Raw genomic sequence first — 21,298 nt, forward strand, 5'->3', positions numbered from 1 at the left:
TTGAAGAGAATGCAGTGTCTCCAGTATGCCAACGAGCCCAGAAGCATCCAGGGATGCACACCTAGAGGGCTTGATCCAAGCTGGGTCAGCAGATGATAGAATGGTAAGGTGTGAAGGGCTTACACTGATTATAGAGGCTGACAGGAGTCATGGAGGAGATCAGTACCCAGTGAAGTAATTTTCTTTGGTGGATGCATTTGGGATAGTGTAGAAGGGACACTAGCTAGAGGCGAGGATTCAGGAAATACAGAATGCTAGAGTCTCAGTTAAGAGATGACTAGAATTTTAGCATTAAGATGGAGAGCTAAGGGAGTGAGGGAGTTCTAATAGGAGTATTAAAGATTAAATATGCATTAAGGTCATAAGGAAAACACTGATGGAGACTCTGAGGCAGTTTGGTCAGAGAAAGTGAGAAAGAATGAAAATCTTCTTTTTTTAACCTTTCGACTCCCTTCACCCATTTCTTTGGGGGTCAAAGAAAATCTTGAAGAATTTTCAAGGAAATCTTTGTCTTCATTCGATTCAGTTACATCAACACTATGTATTTATGTGGAAATCTACTATGTGTCACATTCTGTGCTAGATGCTGAAGGAATTCCTGCCCACAAGGGGCACGTAGTCTGATTGGGGAGACAGAATGTAAACCAAAGACAACACTGTCTTTGGATGTATGTAATAAAAGAGCTATGTTCATGGTGGGTACAGAGGTGACCTCAGACATCTGTGGGAGTCAGGGCTGAGGGAGACAGAGCCAGAAATCATCTGCAGGAAGAGAACCAAGCTGATGAAATCACAAAGCGGGTGAGCACAGTGGAGCCCTGGACAGAGCACTGAAGAACAAGGACAGCAGGCGTGGAGAGGAAGAAGAGGGCTCTAGAAAATATGGGGAGATCCATAAAAGCAGACTTGGCATAGGGAATTTGGAGACATATCAGGGAGGGAACTAGTTATGAGGAGATAGAATCTCAACCAGCTAATGGACAAGATGAAGACACAAGAAATGCTCACAAATGCATTGGGAGAGACAATGAGGTTGATAAAAACTCAAGAGATATGTGTATAGGCGATTCTGTTAGCTCGATTTAGGGGTAAAGGTATAGACTTTCTGGCAGAAGACGAAAAGGTATGTTTAACACGGGGAGGGGAAAATTGAACTCGGAGATTAGAGTAACGGGCTGTGATGAAAAACCATAAACCGCGAGGAGCTTAGCCTTAGAGCTCTCATGCGTTGCTGAAAGAGAAGAAATAATGCGCGAATTTTTTCCTTTGCAGTAGCCGTGAGGCAGATAAGAATCCGTCATCTGGCTACTACGGAATCAGGTGTAAATGGTTGTTCCTTCTGCGCTTCGTTAGACGGGGCGGAGGAATTGTTACCCTGTTGCTAAGGAAAAAGAAAGGGGCTGTTCCCAGTTGCCATGGTGACAAGGTAAGAGCGCTCCCTCGGTACCACCATAAATTTATGAGGTGGTTTCTTCTCCTTGTTGCTATGACAATGTAGAGAGACTGTTCTCGTTGTCCCCCACCAAACCCCCCCCCCCAACCGCCGCCGTCGCTAAGAGGTGGAGGTTGGGGCTGTCCTTTCCTCGCCGCCCAGTTGCCTTGGAGACGGCGGGTGCCCTGGCCCCGCCCCTCTCGGACTGACAGCGGTGGCCGCATCGCGCCTGCGCAGTGCTCTCTTCCCCCGCAGTCCCTGTGCGTTGAAGCCGGAGACCGCGGCGGCCTCTGCTAGGACCCCTCGCCCCGGAGCCTCCGGCCGGAGCCGCAGCCTCAGCCGCAGCGCCCCCGCCGCCTGTTCCCCGCCCCGCCGCCTCCGCCGGAGCCGCCTCGCGCACTGTGAGTCCCGGCCGAGGCGACCGACGCCGTGGGGCTGAGTCAGCGAGAGGCCCGGGCCCGGGCTGGGGGAGGGGAACCGGGCTGCCCCCCTCGCCTCCCCACCCGCGCCCCCGCCCCCCCCCCCAGCCGCGACTCACCCCCGCCGCCTCTGTCCCTCCATCCCTCTCTCCTGGGTTCCCGGCGGCGGCCGTCAGGCCTCCGAGCCACTCCCCCTCCCTGCCGTCCCTCCGGACCCACCCCAGGGTTGGGGAGTCGGGGCGGGGGGGGGGGGTCCTTCCCCACGAGATGCGGCGCCACCGCACCTCCACGCGGGACTGATTCTCTCCCCACAGCCCCAAACTGCCTCCAGTCCGCCCTTGTCCCTTCTCCTTACTCTTCTTGGGCCTGACACCTCCGGCCTCTCTGGTTTTCCCCAGTGATATGCCTGAAAAAGAGTGACAAGGGAGAAGGCGAGGGGAGACTAGGGGAGGGGGGACATTCTGCCTGCCCAAACCTTGGGGCCTCAGGTTTCTAACCCCACAAGCTCGTGCCCTGGCTGGTGTGGGGAAGCAGGTTTGGACAGTTCTGACTGGCTGCTAAGAGCTCGTGGGGCTTTCAGAATAGATTTTGCTGAGGACTCAGCCCCATGGCGATCAGCTAGTGTTTAGTGAACACCCGCTAGTGCATGGTGGCCTTCTAGTGGGCTGGGCTATGGCCTTGGCTGGTGCTACGGAGAGGGACTAGAGGTAGTGGGGGGCGGGGGGAAGGTTGCATTGGGGAGCTGAAGTTACTGCGCTTCCGGTGTGGTGTTGTGAATAAGCATCTTTCGGTACTATTTAGTATGCTTTTCTCTCTCTCTCTTTTTGTTTTTCTTTTCGTTTCTACTTTTTTTTTTTTTAATACAGTACAACCCTGGTGTACTGTGAGGTTTAGAAATAGGCCTGATATCATCCATAGCAGGTGCTTACTGTTTGTGTGTTGAGGCCTTGTGGCAGGACAATCTCTGATACCTGTAAATTCCATGTAGTAACCAACTGAGCGATAGTGAGTTTAAACATAACATGTGCAGAGTGGAGAGGCAGAAGAACTGAGGTTGCTCCATGGTGTAGGTCTGAGGCCTGTACCCCCTGCCTCCTGCAGCTGTGAATCTTTGTGGGGGCTGTCACCTGATAGGGGTTCTAGCATATTTGGACAATTCCCTGGGTTATGTTTGTTACCAATCCACCTGCCCACCCTGCGTTTCCTGATCTTGGAGGATCCAAACTGTTTTCTTCTTCCAGCAGAAATGGAGCTGAAGTCATAGTTGGTGTCCATAGCCAGAAGCTGTTAATAAACGTGTCTCAACTTGAGGGCTCTTAACTACTAAGCATGTACCTCATTCCTCATTGCCAGCTTCCTTTGATTTTTTTTTTTTTTTTTTTTTGGCTTCCAGATTTCAGTGTGCTGTTAGCAAATATGTGTAACTATCAGCCAGTTAAACCCTAAAAGAAGCTTTGTGGTTTTTTTACTCCAACCTACAAAAGGAGTAGAGAGTTTACTTCTAAAAATCATAGTGAAGGACTCACCAATTTGGAGTTTGGGGGATTGCAAACAGTGAGAAATAAAGGTTGTGCTCCTTGACTTTGCTCAATCATGGCCTATTGGCAGCCTCCTCGGAGCCACTCCCCACCCCCATGCCCATCAGATTAGTTTACAGTAGCAAAGACGGCTGTCGCCCTAGTTTTAAACATAGAGATGAAGTTCAGGAAAACTACAGCCCCCATGCAGCCATGCAGTTTCTTCTGTTTCGAATGCCAGTCTGGGGTTTGGCGGGATGCACCTGCCTGTGGGGCGATGGGAGCTGTGGGGCCTGAGAGTTGCATTCCTTCTGTGTGGTCCTCTGTGTTGCATAGCTCACCGAAATACCCGGGCAGGGCAGGAGCAGACAGCTGTGCTGGAGAGCTGCTCCTCCTGGGTTGAGTGTATTTTGGGAATCGGCGATATTACTGGGGTGGAGGGTTGTGAATTAAGAAGCAAGAAAATGTGTCAAGGCTAGATAGATGAGGAGGGTGTGAGTAAAATGTTCCCTTTCCAGTTTGCTGTGGGACGGTACGTTTTCAGAGCATCACAGTGATTTTTATATGGGTTAATGTGCCTTTGAAATCCATACCGATGTTTTATGGGATAATGATGGAATGCCTTTTAAATGGCTACTATTGGGAAACAGGACTGATCCCTGTGCCTTATACATTGCCTATCCAGTTGTTACTGAATGTAATTGTTAGGATCAGGGAGAGGGGCATGATTTGACTCAAGTTAGACCTACCTCTATGTAATCCATGTTGTGGTTTCATAGCATTAGATTTCCCTGATTCTAAGACACCCCAGCAATTTACCGACAGCTCTTAGTAAAATCGTTTAACACAACCAGATCAAAATATATATGTTGATTCTAAGGCATATCCTAATTTCAGGACCATTAAAATAGTCAGGAAGTGGCAAGACTTGAAGGAGGCTTTATGTGTCTTAGAACTGAGAAGGGATGATATTTGTAATATTTCTGGGTATGTGATGATGCCATTACTGCCCTACCATCCAGAGGGTGCCTGCACTGTGAGGACGGATTTCGTCAAATCCTTCCCCCAAGCCAACCTACTTTATGGGTTTATGTGTGTAAGGTGATTGACTGCCAGTAGGCATAGTAGTTGACTATTGAACAGAGGAAAGCTATGTAGGCATCCAACCCAAGACCTTAATATGGCACCTTCCAGAAGCTGAGCCAACTAGCTGGCAGCAAACGTCTTATGAGCTATATGTGAACTTAGCTGGGTAACATCTTTCAGCAGCTGAACAGAAAATAGTATTTTTCTAAAGTAGCATGCATCTGCCCTTGTTTACAGACACGTTCAGAAAGATCCTAAAGCACATGCCCAACCCCTGTGTGATGTTAGAAGTAGGGGGGACTTCAGTTGATGTAGTTCAATGTTCTCTTTTCCAGATTTTAGCGTGAGACATTAAAAGTTAAGTGATTTGCCTGAGGTCATCCAACTAATGTAGAAAGTATGTAAAAACACTTTGTAAACTGTATATACCATACAAGTGAATGTTGGTGGTTATTAGTGGCTGAGTCAGGATTAGAACCCAGATTTCTAGACTAGAGCTAGTCTACACTACTACCTTGCCCCACCCCTCATGTTTAATATTCCAAAGGCTTTTAATAAAAATAATTTACTAGTCTGTAATTAGTCCTACAGACAAAGACTTGTTTTATTGTCTGAGATGTTGCAAAGCTAGGTAAAGTCTAGTGTCCTGCTGTCTAATTAAATATTTATTCTTGCTGCCTTAAAAATAATAATTTTGTCTCACACACTCTGACCTGAGGAAGGTTTTGCTTTCAAAAATTTGCATCATCTAATATAAAGCAAATGGGAAGGTGGGTATTTGAAGCCCTCTCAACTCCTCATCTGTGAGGCTGCTGCATCCCAGGAAGCCGGATGCAGAGGGCTGAAAGGGGCCAAGAGGAGGAGAAAACTGGGTTATCTTCCAGCTCCCAGACTGTAACCTTCTGTAGTTCCTGGAAGCCCCGGTGAGATCTCTAACCCCTCTCCTTGAGAAAGTGAGGCGGTCTGGCCTCTGGAAGCAGACAGACCTGAGTTCAAATGCCAGTCCTGCCACTTCCTGGCCTTGGGGGGCTGTGGAACGTCCGAGTGCCAGTTCCTCACCTGCAAGCCTGGGGTGATAACCTGCCTGTTTTTCAGGGTTGTTGTGGGGATTAAACAAAAGAAAGTACGTAAAGTACCTGCTGAACAAGAGATAGCAACCACTATTTTGTATTGCTGGTGTATAAAATAAAAAACCCTACTTTCAAAATTGTATTATGACTTAAGTCCATCTTGGACCCTCAATTCAGCAGCCCCCATCTCCCAGCAGCTCTCTCGTCATGTTTGACATGCACAGAGAGAAGACTTGTCCTGTGAAACCTGGCACTTGCAGTGTTACTCCAACTGCCAAAACTGGAGTATATGAAATGCCCCTTTGTGTCCATGGATTCAGCTGACCTGGTTGTCTGAAGGCCTGGCAGGGCAGGAGCACTTGACTAGGAGAGTGCCGACTTGGTGTGTTTGTGTGTGTCTTGGGGGCAGTGGGTCCTCCAGTTGGGGAGGCCAGTCTGGGGAGGGAGCTTAATTTGAAATGAAAAAGCCGCTGAGCTCTCCGTTGTGACTAGAGTTCCCGTGGCTTTCATGCACTTTCTCAACTGTTAGAGATGGAGCCCGCATGGGCGACCTTGCTCAGGCCAGCTTCTGCGCCTGCCCGGGGGAGCTGGAGGGCCAGGGAAGGGAGCTGTCCATCTTAGGAGGGAAGCCTTCTTTCTAGTGAGGAGAGGTAGAGGGAGGTCATCTTGGAAGGCAACATCTCCAGATGGGAAGATGGGATCAAGGCAGAGACTACCGAGTAATTAAGGAGCCAGGGCAAATCAGTCAGGCCCAGAACACAAGTGAACTTGAAGTCCTACAAGTGTCACTTGGGAAGAAAATGCCCAGGTATAGGCATCTAAAGACTGAAAAGATAAACACAGTAGGTTTTACCTCTTGGAAGCAGAACTTGGGTGTGGAAGAGGGAAAGGGAGACTCAAAGGGGAACTTTTACTTTATGTGCTTCTATATGTGAATTGTTTTGAGAGACATGTATGCTTTTGTAGTTTCATGCAGACCAACAGAGTTAGCAGTGGTTGTTTTTTTTTAAGTGTATTTATTTATTTTGACAGAGAGGGGGAGGGGGAGGGACAGAGAGAGAACCCCAAACAGGCTCTGCGCTAGAAGCCCACATGGGGCTCAATCTCACAAACCGTGAGATCATGACTTGAGCCAAAACCAAGAGTCATATGTTTAACCGACTGAGCCACCCAGGTGCCCCATCAGTGGTTGTTTTTCACTGAGCACATTTTGGTACCAAAGAAGCCGTTGCCTTTACTCGGAGCCTTCAGTGCACGGGACAGACAGGGTTAGCCTGCTTCCCTCCGGTCGGCCGAGCCAGTTTACACGAAGCCAGCCTCTTACGTAAGGGCAGGAAACTCCAAAGTGGCTGCTTCCCTGGCAGCCCAGCATGCTTCATTGACCTGCTACCTCCCCACCTCTTCCTCCTCTTTTCCTTCCCTTCTTAAGAACAGTCCCTTCCTCTTGCCCAGTTGAATTCATCATCAGTATTCCAATATTCAATTGTGTTTCCTAGCCAAATGTCCTATCTAGTATAGAAAGAGGGCACACCTACCATTCAGATGCATGCTTTGACTCGCTCAACCAGGAGTTAGGATGGGTCATGCTGAGTAATCCACATTCCATCACCTAATCTTCCCCTTTGGCCAAAAGTACAAATTTGCGACAGTTGGCTAAGGTTGGAGAGGCATCCTGTGGCCAAGGATGGTTTTTCCTCTGTGTGGAGTTGACCAGCCAATACCAGCCTAAGCCCTGTGTCTTTTTCTCACTAGCGTCACGTCCTATCAGCTTTGCTAAACAGGCGTAATGTAACATCAGCATTTTGAGCTCTGGATGCCTCATTTGCCCAAAGTAAATAGGACGCGACCTATCTAAAATGTTTCAACTCCAAGTAAAATTACTTTTTTTACTGAAACTCTTTCGTGTGTATGGGAGATACACGCCACTGTGTGGTATGTTTAAAATAACTGAGCAAGAAACATTGCTTCAGTAATGTTGACAATGGATGTCAAAAGCCTTAAAAGGACATATATCCTTAGATGAAAAATTACCATTCTAAGAATATTTAGAAAATCAAGGGTGTATATAAAAATACTTATACAAGGAGTTTTATTAATGTAACATTATAAATAATATCAAACAGTTAAAATAGCCAAAGGATCAACAATTAGGGACTGGTCAGGCTTACCCAGATAAAATATTGTGCGTGCACACACACACACACACACACACACACACACACACCGCACGTACATTAAAAATCTTGTAGAAGAATTTTTTTAAGTTTATTTATTTATTTTTGAGAGGGGGGAGGGGCAAAAAGAGAGGGAGAGCGAGAAGATCCCAAGCAGGCTCCGCACTGTCAGTGCAAGGAGCCAGATGTGGGACTCGATCTCACAAACTGTGAGATCATGACCTGAGTTGAAATCAAGTGTTGGATGCTTAACCAACTAAGCCACCCAGGCACCCCAGAATATTTATTGATACCGGAAACTTTAGATATAATTGAAAAAAACGGATGCAAAATAGTATGTCAAGAATGATACCATTTTATAAAGAAAAATCTGAAAAGAGGTTAGAAGGGCATATGCCAAACCATAGGTGATAATCTTAAGTGATATCACTTAAGCATGGGATTATAAATAGATGCAGTTTTTTCATAGTGCTTTTCACTGTTTCCTAAAATTGTTCTGTTAAGCAGTTATAACTTTCATTATAAAACTTTTAAACTAGTGCTTTATAGGAGCTCCTGGGTGGCTCAGTCGGCTGAGTGTCCAACTTCGCTCAGGTCGTGAGCTCATGGTTCATGGGTTCAAGCCCCACGTCGGGCTCTGTGCTGACAGCTCAGAGCCTGGAGCCTGCTTTGGATTCTGTGTCTCCCTCTCTCTCTGCCCCTCCCTTCCCCTGCTCATGCTCGCGCTCTCTCTCTCTCTCTCTCTCTCTCTCTCTCTCAAAAGTAAATAAACATTAAAAGAGTGATTTATAGATTCCATTAGTAGACAGTCTCAAAGAAAATCACGAGATATTTAATTTATTTATCATTATTTGGTTTCACTATTATCAAAAACACTTTTTGAATGTGTTTCTTTAGATACCACTTTATTTCTTCTTTGAGAGAGAACATGCCTGGAATATCGTGTAGGTGTGTGACTCAAAAACACGGCCTAGATGCCCAAGTCCATCATCCAGAGAAGTACTCTCGCTTGACTCAAATGAGACATAAAAAATATATATATATGAAAAGAAAGTACCTTAAGATAGTCTTCCTTGCCTCTTATCTTTTGCTGTTTAAATTTATCAGAAGGTTTCAGTAAAACCTGTATAACAGAGCTCTGTTTTGGGTGGGCTTTCTTCCCCCAGTGTCCTGGAGGCCTTATCTGAGGCTCGCTGTCATGTTTTGGTGGTTGTGTACCTATCTGAACTCTTTTTGAAAGACTGTGCTCAAGCCTGCGCAAACTCCTTTCTCCCTTTGCCTTTGGCATGTTCTGTTCAGCCATCAGCTCAGAGGTCCTTTTTCTTCCAAGGATAGAGAAAGTTGGGTGCCCACCAGTAGCCACCTGATGGGCAGAAGCCCCCTGCAGGGACAGACTGGGCAGCTCCCCTCTTTGCCACACCAGATCCATGGAGCTCCTGGCTGTGAAGGGAGGGGTGGCCCAGTAGCTGTCCTCTCACCTCGTCTTTCTTGTGCACACACATCGTGTGTTGCCTCCATGGCCCAGCCCAGAGGACTGATACCTGTCCTCCACCAGTGGTGGCGTCTACTCACCTCTGAGCACTGGGGATTCAGGTCTTAGAGTTGAGGGACATACGGCCCGTCACACAACTTGGCATATGCTGCCATAAATGTTTGCTGAGCAGAATCTGCCTCGTCAGGATGGTTCTGACTACCCAAACCCTTGTCCCAGATGGGGTGGAGGCCTTCCTAGCCACCTGGGATTATTAGTGAACAAATCTTTGGGCATGGCTAGCTGGAGATGCTCCATCACCTGAGAGAGTAATTAGCAGAGAGGCATTCATCTTGTCTTGAGGGTGTGATTGTCCTGGTCACCTTGTCATTTAAGTGGGGCTTCCTGATTGGTAAGAATGAAACCTTAGCTGCTCTGAGTCAGCAAGACCATAGTTGGACTAACATGCATTGTGCCATGTGAAAGGGGCAGGCCTTGGACCGCTGGATGGAATTAAATATCTGTTCCCATGTGAGGAGTGTCTCACTGAAGGCTTATCTCCAGTGGTGTAATATGTACTGTGTAGCTAGACTTTTCTGCAGCACCAGTCTCTTGGCAGACAGCTGCTAGCCCCAACCCCTTTCCTGTGGATTATTGCCACTTATCAGGGACTCTGATTTAGTCTCTGATTTGTTCTGATTTTAGATGGGTAGGGTTCACGGCTGAGAGCTCCCAGTTTGGGCATCCTATTAACACCTTTAAGTGACAGGACCATTGCTAAGTACAGAGATGTGTTATGCTGGCCCCAAAATAGCAAGGTGCAGTGTTTTGAGACTTGATAAGACTTGTATTCCCCAGAAAGTACAGTTTCCAGGTTTATAGGTTATTCATACCAATTTACATATTGTCTTCTCAAGGCTTTATTCTAAGTATATCTCAACAAGTACTCCCCAGGTCCTTTCTGTTTTGTATTCTAAGTCATATGCAATTTAAAAGAAGTGAGATTTAAAAAACAAAAAAGAAAAAGAAATAAGCTTCAAACCCTGTCTCCATAAGGAGATCATAGTCTGGTTTGGAAGATAAGACACATGTGTGAAATGACTAGTGTATATGACAATATCGAATGTCAGCAACATATTTGTCGTGCTTTGTTGTATAAGATGTGGTCTTTGTCCTTAAGGAACTTGTCTAACATTCTGCCAGAGTCAAACAAAAGTGGTACAAGTCACTACAACACAAGGGGGTGGGAACCCCAGCAGCAATAGGAAGGGGTGCTTTGGTAAGCACTTCCAGAATGCACTATTAACACACTTGCAGAGTGACCCTGAGCTTGTGGGAACAGGGAGGGCTTCAGAGAGGGAGACATACTGGGGCTGGGTGAGCAGGATGATGCCGGGTTCTGTCCACCAGAGGACAGATGAGTAAGAGAGTTCAGGTAAAAGAAATGAAAAGAACAGTACATTGCGTGTACTAGAGAGTCTAAATTCAACAAGGATTGTGAGAGGGAAATAATCATTGTGAACTGGAGTGATTGGAAAAGGCTTCACGAAGGAAGCAGAGCCTGAACTTGCCCTGAAGGCAACAAGCAGGCTTTCAGGAGACAGGAGCCCAGAGAGGGCTTTCTAACAGCCAAGGAATGACTGGGAGCAAGTGTGATGGGGACTGTAAGCAGGTCACCCTTACCAAATTGAGGGTGTGACAGTTTGGGACAATCTTGGTGACATTAGCCAGAAGTCAGGAAGTTGAAGAGACAGTTTGGAGAGAAGTTGCACTTCAGACATAGAGAACTAGAGGTGACAGTTGGAGACCTCTAAGTGGAGTGATCCCATAGACCCAGAAGCTGAGGGTGAGGCCGGGAATGGAGCTACAGAGATGAGAGTCAACAACACAGGAGGAGGGATGGCTTCCCTGAAAGGGGCTCTCTCCAGAGGTCTTGGGTATAGAGCACGAAGATGAGTGCTCTGAGTTACAGGCCTCGAGAATTGTCCGCAATTAGGGAAAGAGCAAAGAGAGGTGGGGAAGTTAGGATGATTCAGTAGCAAGGGAAGAGAAGAGAGAGGTCAAGAAGAGAGCTTTGGTGCTGCTGCTTGACTAGACTCAAGGATCTACCCAGAAGAAGATCATGATGATTGCTGCGAATGTCAGTCCAGTAAAACCCTGGAGATGGGAGCCAAGTTGGGTAGTGTTAAGTGGGGAATCGGGTAGAGAGAAGATCGAGGCAACGGATGGTCACCAGAGAACGGCAACAGGAAAAGAGAGAAAAGTAATAACAGAAGAAGCAGCACCATCAAATTTCTTATTGTTATAATTCTATTCCTTATCAGCAAATGTATATAAAAATTTAATAAGCAGGTATTTTTGTTTATATGATTTTATGTATTAAAATGACCTCATCTGCGCATTTCTCTGTATCAGCATAATTCATGTATTTGTCACTTCAAATATCCCATTGCAGTACACTTATCTTGATGAGCACTGAGTAATTATATAGAAGTGTTAAGTCACTATATTATACACCTGAAGCTAATACAACACTGTAGGTTGACTACACTGGAATTAAAATTAAATAAATAAATTAAAATAAAATAAACAAATATCCCATTCCTTCTGTGGTATTCTATTATATCGGTACCAAAATATGCTTAACTATCAATCTATTATTGGGCAATTGGGGTATTTCCAACATTTTGCAAGTTGCAAATATAAATATCTCTGCTCTGAACATCACTGCACAAGCTACTATTTTTCTTTTGTGGGTTTTTTCTTCAGGGTGTATCCCATAAAACGGAATTACAGAGGCAAAGGGTACAAACAATGTTGGGCTTTGCCCTCTGGCAACCACCAGTTTGTTCTCTGTATTTGTGGGTCTTTTCCTGCAGCATTTTTTTTTTTAAATTTTTAATTTTTTTTTTTTTCAACGTTTATTTATTTTTTGGGGGACAGAGGGAGACAGAGCATGAACGGGGGAGGGGCAGAGAGAGAGGGAGACACAGAATCGGAAACAGGCTCCAGGCTCCGAGCCATCAGCCCAGAGCCTGACGCGGGGCTCGAACTCACGGACCGCGAGATCGTGACCTGGCTGAAGTCGGACGCTTAACCGACTGCGCCACCCAGGCGCCCCTCCTGCAGCATTTTTAAAAAATGTTTGTTATTGAGAGAGAGAAAGAGCGTATGCGCGAGTGGGGGAGGGGCAGAGAGAGGTGGAGACAGAGGACCTGAAGCAGGTTCTGTGCTGACAGCAGAGAGCCCGATGGGGGGCTCCAACTCATGAACAATGAGATCATAACCTGAGCCAAAGTTGGACTCTTCACCGACTGAGCCACTCAGGTGTCCCATTTCTGTGGCATTTTTTTTAATTGAGTTATAATTGACTCATAACATGATAGCGGTTTTGGGTGTACAACATAGCGATTCTGTGTTTGTAGAATATATGTCTAGTTAACATCCATCACCACACACGTAGTTGCAAATTATTTTTTTGTTGTGATGAGAACTTTTAAGATTTGCTGTCTTAGCAACTTTCAAATATACAGTACAATAAATAACTACAGTCACCATGCTGTACATATCCCCAGGACTTACGGTTTTTATAACAGGAAGCTTGTACCTTTTGACCTTCACTCATTTCCCCCACCCCTCAGTCCCCATCTCTGGCACCCATCAGTCTCTTTTCTGTATCTATGAGTTTGGTGTTTTTAGATTCCACATGTAGGTTTTTGCCTTTCTCTGTCTGATTTATGTCACTTGGCACTATGCGCTCAAGATCCATCCGTGTTGTTGCAAATGGCAGGAATTCCTTCTTTTTTGTGGATAAGTGATACTCCATTCTGTATATCACCACATTTTCTTGATCCATTCTTCTATCAATGGATATTTAGGTTGCTTGCATGTTGTTGTTGTTGTTGTTGTTGTTGTTGTTGTTGTTGTTATACATTGTTCTCCATGGTGATCCAACCAACTTACAATCAGAGTAAGAGTTGGGTATTGACTTAGAATGATTTCTGATAATAAGGAGGTCTGGGGGCGCCTGGGTGGCGCAGTCGGTTAAGCGTCCGACTTCAGCCAGGTCACGATCTCGCGGTCCGGGAGTTCGAGCCCCGCGTCAGGCTCTGGGCTGATGGCTCAGAGCCTGTAGCCTGTTTCCGATTCTGTGTCTCCCTCTCTCTCTGCCCCTCCCCCGTTCATGCTCTGTCTCTCTCTGTCCCAAAAAATAAATAAAAAACGTTGAAAAAAAATTAAAAAAAAAAATAAGGAGGTCTGAATATGTGGAATGGCAGAAGGGAGACGGAGTTATTGGAGGAAAATAATTGGGGTACAAGAGAGAAGGAGAGCAAAATAGGAAAGATCTTAGGGACACCAGGGAAGGGGTAGCTTTGCAGAGGAGGGAAAGGTTCCCTTCTACTGAGACCAGTAGGAGGAGAGGGTATGGCTCTTTCTACCCATGACTTACAGGGTGAAGCCCAGGGGAGTGACTGGAGTTCCTGCTAAGAAGAGACCTTTTCCTCAGTGAAATGGAGCCAGGGCCCCTTGCTGAGGTAGAGAGTGAATGAAGTCTTGAAGGTCTGAATTCACTGCTGTGAGAAATGAGCCTGGGCGTACGAGAGATGAATGAAAGTCTTGTTCAGGGCGGAGGGCTGACTTGGACCCGGGGATTCATAACGGGCTAAGTCTCTGAAGTCCTTTGGCCTAGGGAAGCAGCAGCAAGCCGCGAGCAGCGGGGGTGCGGGGCATGGGCATGTTCGAGGCAGGGTGTCTGAGGAGGCAGAATTTAAGGTGGCATTGACACCGCGGGCCCTAAGGTCAGAGGTGGAGGGAAGCGCTACAAATCTGAGGCGTGCTGGTTGTCAGCAGGAGGAGGGGGCGGAGTGATTACAGGCTCGAGTGAGAACAGAGAGCAGGTTTGGAATATGAGGGATGAGGAGTAAAGAGGTTATTGATGGAAGATTTTAATTTAAAATGTTTGAAGAGACTGTTTTTACTTTTAATTATTTACCACTGTGTAAGATTTGGGTGTTTTTACATGGGCATGTATTACCAGTAACATTAAAAAAATTTTAATATTTATTTATTTTGAGACAGAGAGAACACATGCATATGAGCTGGGGAGGGGCAGAGAGAGGGAGAGAGAGAATCCCAAGTAGGCCCTATGCCGTCAGTGTGGAGCCCCACACGGGGCTCAATCCCATGATCCATGAGATCATGACCTGAGCCAAAATCAAGAGCTCAACCAACTGAGCCACCCAGGTGTCCCAACATTTTTTTAAACTGATAATTAAAATCTCAGGAGTAGGGGCACCCAGGTGGCTCAGTTGGTTAAGTGTCCAACTCTTGATTTCGGTTCAGGTCACGACCTCAGGGTCTCGAGATCAAGCCCTGCGTCAGGCTTCTCTCTGGGCGTGGAATCTGCTTGGGACTCTCTGTCTGTCTGTCTGTCTGTCTCTCTGTCCCTCGGTCCCTCTCCTCACCTTTTTCTCTCCCTCTGCCCCCCACCCTCTCTCTCAAGTTAGAAAATAAAATCAAATGGTTAATTTTTAAAAAATCTCAGGAGTAGAGCTGTGCCTTCAGGGGCGGCTGGTTCTCTGAGATTGATGAAGGAGAGATGAGGATTGCAGAGGACCCCAGAGTCTGGCCTGTTAAGTGTTAAAACTGTGAGGTGTCTCTGCTTAACAACCGATAGCTCCTGTGGTCACAGCTTGTCACTAGAGAGCAGCACCCAGCCACCGGCCCTTCCCCACCCACAGACCAACACTGTTTCAAACCTGAGGACACCCGCCTTCCCTAGGCCCGGCAGCATTTTCGATGTGAGGTGGTGTGGTTCTGGCTGTTTCCAACCCCCTGACCAGGTGCCCTACAGAGCCATTCCTCTCTGGCCTCTGTCAGTGAAGGTTCTTCCTTCAGGCAGATACAGCCTCTCGCCAGGAACACGGTTTTGTGAGTGGAATATGGATTCCATTTCAGCCTCAAGCATCCCCTCCCTGAGTGCTTCGTGCAGTGTATGAACGGGTACATCTGTATATTCAGCCCTGTTTCTCTTCTTGCCTGTTTTGAAAGAGGCCCTTCCCTCCTGGTCCCTGTTTTTCTCGTGTCCTCCTGGATCATCCACTTTGACCCTGACCCAGACTGACACCCATGGTTGTGGCCTGCATTTCACTTACCGGATTCACATTACCTTCAGGCTGCACCACCGAGCTGTCTACACGGCTAACCAGGCACAGCAGTCGCAGGGGCTGATAGCAGGGAACTGAGCAAGGTGGAAACGCGTGGAAAGTCAGGTGCCAGCGTCAACATGGGGAGATGGAAAAGCGGGGGCGCTCTGCATTCTTTCCAGGGCTTTCCACTGGGTCTAAACCTCGCCTGGCCATTTTGTAAATGCTGTTTCATTAAAGCCAGGACTGAGCAGGAATATGGCTCCCTGCCAGTCCCTACCGGGAAGGAACAAACAGCTTGCAGTGCAGGCCTCGAGCCAGGTGGGGTAGGAGCTAACGTGCACTGTTTCGCATGTAGAATTTAATGGGCTCTTTGTAAACAAAGCCTCCTGCTGTTGTTCCTTTCTCTTTTCTCCTAGGCAGCCTAGGTGAGAATAATTAGTGCTTGGCCCATAATTACTAAATGAAGAGGAAGACTACACCTGGTAGGCTGCAGTGCACGAAAGAACCTTGAACCTAGAGTTAGAAGACCTGGGCTCAGAGTTATGTGACCTTGAACAAATCACATCTCCTCTTTGATTCGTTTCCTTTTCTGTAAAATGAGAGGTCTTTGTATATGCTGTTCCCTCCCCGACACCCCCACCCCCCACTCCAGAACATTCTTTCCTGGCCTTTTTGGGCTAACCCTCCTTAACCTCACCTGCCTGGGCCTAAGTATCATTCCCTCAGGAAAGTGTCTCATGACCTCCACCCCAGCTCCATTACAGGTTGGGGCCTCCAAGACAGGACTTTTCAAATTGTGGATCACAAACTTTAATTGGTTGTGAGATCAATTCACTGAGTTATAACCAGCGCTTTGTAATGAATAGACCAGAAAATGTCAGAGTGCATAGTTCATAGTAAGAATAAGAATTCGTTGAGGCACCTGGGTAGCTCAGTTGATTCATAAGCGTCTGACTTCGGTTCAGGTCATGATCTCACAGTTCATGAGTCTAAGTCCCGCATGGGGCTCACTGCTGTCAGCACGGAGCCTGCTTCGGATCCTCTGTCCCCTCTCTGCCCCTTCCTTCTGGTTCTCTCTGTCTCAAAATAAATAAACTTTAAAAAAAAGAATAAGAATTGTTTAATGAAGCTTTTGTTTTATTATACATGTCTGTATGTGTATATATGTATTCTGGATTATAATGTAAGATGTATTGGGGCACCTGGCTGGCTCAGTCGGTTGAGCTTCCAGCTTTGGCTCAGGTCACGATCTCACGGTCCGTGAGTTCGACCCCCGCGTCGGGCTCTGTGCTGACAGCTCGGAACCTGGAGCCTGCTTCGGATTCTGTGTCTCCCTGTCTCTCTGTGTCCCCTGCTCACACTCTGTCTCTTAATAATACATAAATGTAAAAAACAAACAAACAAAAAAAATGCTTTAATGTAAGATGTATTTTTTACTAAAAGGCTGAAAGCCATTGCTTTCAAAACACTCTAGTCATGTATTTTTCCTCTATAGCACTTAATGTGATTACATAGTTATTTCTGTGATTATTATATTACTGTTTGTCCACTTCACTAGACAACATGCTCCATGAGTCAAGGACCAAGACTGACTTACTCATCAGTATCAGACCTAGAAATAGTTGAGGCTCAACAAATAATTGCTGAACGAGTGGCTTTCTGAGATGTGTTTTGTTGCCACCAGTCCTTAGTTCTGTAGAGTCATTCCTAGGAGTAAGTAGTAACTGTAATGATAAACTAAAAAGCCCGCACATTCATCCCTCATGGACAAAAGAACTGGAAAGAGCAGACCTCTGACGTTCATCTCCAGATTGGTAGTGGCACTAGAGACCAAGAGGTCTCAACCCAGCTCCTCTCAGAGGGAACTAGGAAGCAGATACCACTATCGCCACTCTATTTAACAAGGTCTCACTTGAGTAGTGTCAACTTTCCAGTAAGATGGAGACAGAGACATTCAGAGAGCAAGACCCACCACATAATTTTGTACTTACATAAAAAGAAAATTGACTGGTCTAGGGTGGTCTCTCCCAGGGGTGCATTTCTGGCTCTCCCGGGTGTGGGTTACCAGACCCTGACCTAGGAGCCCACCAGGTTCCAAGGGTAAATTCAGAACTCCTTTTCTCCCTGCAGCACCTCCACCCTGCCCACCAACTGATCTACTTCCCAGGGCATCTTTCCAAACCTAGCCAGTCTGACAGCAAATAGACTACGCCTTCCACAACATAACAAGCCTCTGATTGTAGCCCGGAGAACCTCCTATGGCCGGGAAGGCTCCATCAGCAAGACCCAGCCAGGCACTGCTCTGCCCAGAGCTGTTCTGGGATGTGCTGAAGGTTGTAACTCAAGAAGACTTGTGACTGTTGAGGACATTGGGAACCCACTGATAACACAGGCCCTGTGAGGAGTATTTATCTTTATCTTTAAAGCTTATCATTAGAACTCAGATGGCCTTGCCAGCATCTAGCTGTTTTGTGGAAATTATGTTGCTTGCTGCCTGGAGCAGATGACCTCTTTGGGGGGGTGGGAGGGGACAAGGAAATAGCTAGTTGTTTTAGAGCTCCCAGAACTGTGAAGCATCTTAATTTATACATTGCTTTCAGCTCGGTTTTCTGGAATTGGCAGCCCTTTCTAACTGTCTCTCCAAAGAGGCTGCCTGTCAGCTTCTCTCAGAAGCTTTCCCAGGTGTCTGAGCCACAGTTGGGTTGTTGTAGGCATGAAGTGAGCTGAGAGAAACAACTGGGAAGCCTCGATGACAGCTTGTCCCTGGGCGGCCGTTGCCTCTCCCCTCCGGTCCCTTCCCAATGGCGGGGACTGGGGGTTTGGAAAGGCATTCCTCCAAGACTGCTGGGTCTCCAGCTGTTTCTCTGAAGGACACTTTTAGGAATTTGGGATCGCTTGTCCCACTCTCACCCCTGATTTGTGTCCATGCATTAGCTTTCCCATGAATTAAAAAAATTCTCAGAAATCACTGTTAACTTGCCCATATTTTCAGAGAAGCTTCTAAGAATAATGTGTGTTTAACTAAAAACTTTAGTGTATAGCAATCCTCAAATCTCCTTTTTTGGATAGCAAGTGTAAGTCAAAATTGCCTTTAAAAATATTTTAAAATTAAAACACTACAGAAACACTTTAAGCAGAAATATATATATATAATGGAAGGCACAGAGAAGAGAGAGAGAGAGAGAAAATCCCAAGCAGGCTTTACGCTGTGAGCACAGAGCCCAACGCAGGGCTCGAACTCACAAACTGTGAGATCATGACCTGAGCCTAAATCAAGAGTCTGACACTTAACTGACTAAGCCATCCAGGTGCCCCTGCACGCATATTATTTCTTTTTAAAAACATGACAGCTTATTATTTTTCATATGCAAAAAAATTGGAAAAGATAGAAAAGAGTAAATGAAAACATGAAACCCATTTGTAATTCTACTACTTGGATAGTAGTGGCAACCATGGGGTGGCTTAGGCGCTGCCCCTCTCCCAGAGCCACCCCAAGGAAACCTACGATCCCGATGCGAATTGGTGCTAGTCCTGCAAGGCAGCTTTAAGACCCACTTCTAGCTCCCTCTTCCCACCAGACCACCAGCCCTAAGCCCTCCCTACAGAAAACCTGTTGCTGTTATTGCCATTGACTACAGTGACCATATCACTGCCTTTTCTTCCAGTTTTTAACTACATTAGAATCCTATCCGTTTACAGTTTTTTCCAGCAGTCACTTTTAAATCCCAGTGTAGGACACATGTAGAAAGCACTTCCCATTGCTCCAGATAGCATTGTATTTGGTTTTGTCCCCAGTAGCACTGTTTCCAAGACACTGACATAACATGTTGGGGGACTTTGTTTTGAACTCATTCGTAGAAGACACTTTCACTGTGCTTGTGGAAAAACTGAAACCTAGGGACAATGACTTGTTTTAGATCAAAATAAAACTCTCGCATAGCTCAGCTTACCTACAGGTGTCTCAGTGCCCAATATCACTGGTCGAACTGCCTATTTTCGCTGAAATTTGTGTAAAGAAATAGAAGGGACATCCTAAATTCTTCCTTCCCTAGCCTGGGTATCAGCTGCTTAGTACCATTTAGATACATGTGCTTCAGCCCTGAGACAGATTGTTAAAAGCCATGTGCCATTGAAACCTTTTTCCTCCCTTTGGGGAAGGATCTTGGCCTTTCCCCAAAGTAAGTCAGAATCCCACCTGGGCCATCTTGCCAGGTCTTGACATGGTTCACAATGCTCTCATTCTCGATTCTCTTCCATGCATCTCATTTCACCATGTGCAAACACAGCCAGGCAGAGTTCTGACAGTGTGGGTCTGAGTGGGTGAGGCCATTCTCACAGAAGGAACCCAGCAGAAGTAGGTTCCAGAGACCCACTCCACCAGCTCAGGTTTGGCCCATACCAGTGCCAAGACCACCAGGTAATCACCATAACCTGGAGAAACCTCCACAAGTGAAAGCAAAGAGGGGCTCTGCAGCTTAGAGTACAGCTGAGGACAGACTAGATCAGTATGTGGAGTAGGTTCCTCTAGCTGCTGCAACAAATTTCCATGAGCTTTGTGGCTTAGAACAACTTAAATCTGTTTTACAGTTCTGGAAGTCAGAAGTCCAAAATAGTGGGCGGAATGCTAGCTCCCCAAAGATCCTCCCTAGAACCTATGAATGTTCCCTTATATGATGAAAGAATGAATTTTACCTTCTTAAAAAATGTTTATTTATTGAGGGAAGGGGAGAGAGAGAGGGAGAGAGGGAATCCCAAGCAGGCTCCATGCTGTCAGCACAGAGCCCCATGTGGGGCTCAATCCCATGAACCATGAGATCATGATCTGAGCCAAAATCAAGAGTTGGATGCTTAACTGACTGAGCCACTGAGATGCCCTGAAAGAATGAATATTACTTCCTATGAGGAAGGGTGTGGTTTCGGATCTTGAGAGGAGGAGTTTATCCTGGATTTCCTGGGTGGGCCCTAAATGCAATCACATGTATCCTTGTAAGAGGAAGGCAGAAGTTTTGAGAGAGAAGAGGAGACAGGGTGACCAGAGGCAGAGATAGAGTGATGTGGTCACAAGCCAAGGAATGCCTGGAGCCACCAAAAACTAGAAGAGGCAAAAACAGATTTCCCCAAGAGCCTTTGGAGGGAGAACAACCTTGCTGACACCTTGATTTTGTACTTCTGGCCTCCAGAACAGTGAGAGAATTACCACAGTGTGGTAATTTGTTACAGCAGCCAGAGGAAATTACTATAGAGGGTTAAGATCATGGTGCTGACTTTTGGGATGAGCACTGGTGTTGTATGGAATCCAATTTGACAATAAATTTTATATTTAAAAAAACTGAAAGAAAAAAAGATCATGGTGCTGACAAGGCTCTGTTCCTTCTGGAGGCTCTATGAGACAATTCATTTCCTTGCCTTTTCCAGCTTCTAGAACTGCCTGCCTGCCCTCCTTGGCTTGGGGCCCTGCATCCCTCCAGCCTCAGCTGCCATCATCACATCTTCTCTCGACCCCACGCACTGGCCTCTTATAAAGACCCTTGTGATTACATTAGGCTCACCTATATTCCAAAATGATCTTCCCATCATAAAATCCTTAACTTAATTACATCTGCAAAGCCCTTTTGCCATTTAAGGTAACCTCTTCCCAGGTTCCAGGGATTAGGACATGGACACATTTGAGGGCCTACCACCATCTATATAATCCTAAAGGGTGTGAATAGGAACAGTGGGTCTGTTCACCATATCCCTATGTGTTCAAATTAGATGAACTTATTCACGTAAGAAAGAAAATATCGAAGGAAAATTTTCTTGAACAGAGGCAGGAAACATGGAATGCATTGCCCCCACAGGTTCTTTTAGGCAGAAATTGTAGAAGGGCTGAGGTCAGCTGTGGTAAAAAGATGGGGGTATGGATGTGAGCTAGGCAAAGTGAAGTTCTCCCTTTAAGCTTTCAAGGTGACAGTGTGTGTGTGTCGGGGGGGGGGGGGGG

The 21,298-nt window shown here is 46.4% G+C and overlaps 1 protein-coding gene across 1 annotated transcript in view; it reads left to right on the forward strand.

Moving 5' to 3' along the window:
* Window positions 1–1,653: 1,653 nt before the first annotated feature.
* Window positions 1,654–21,298, forward strand: part of MAPRE3 (microtubule associated protein RP/EB family member 3) — a 55,589-nt gene continuing 35,944 nt past the window's right edge. The window contains exon 1 of the mRNA XM_040496273.1: window positions 1,654–1,833. The gene's annotated coding sequence lies outside the window, so the exon portion shown is untranslated. The remainder of the gene's footprint in view (window positions 1,834–21,298) is intronic.

Source organism: Herpailurus yagouaroundi, unplaced genomic scaffold, assembly GCF_014898765.1.
Source record: "Herpailurus yagouaroundi ecotype Mexico unplaced genomic scaffold, PumYag 188, whole genome shotgun sequence".
Lineage (NCBI taxonomy): Eukaryota > Metazoa > Chordata > Mammalia > Carnivora > Felidae > Herpailurus > Herpailurus yagouaroundi.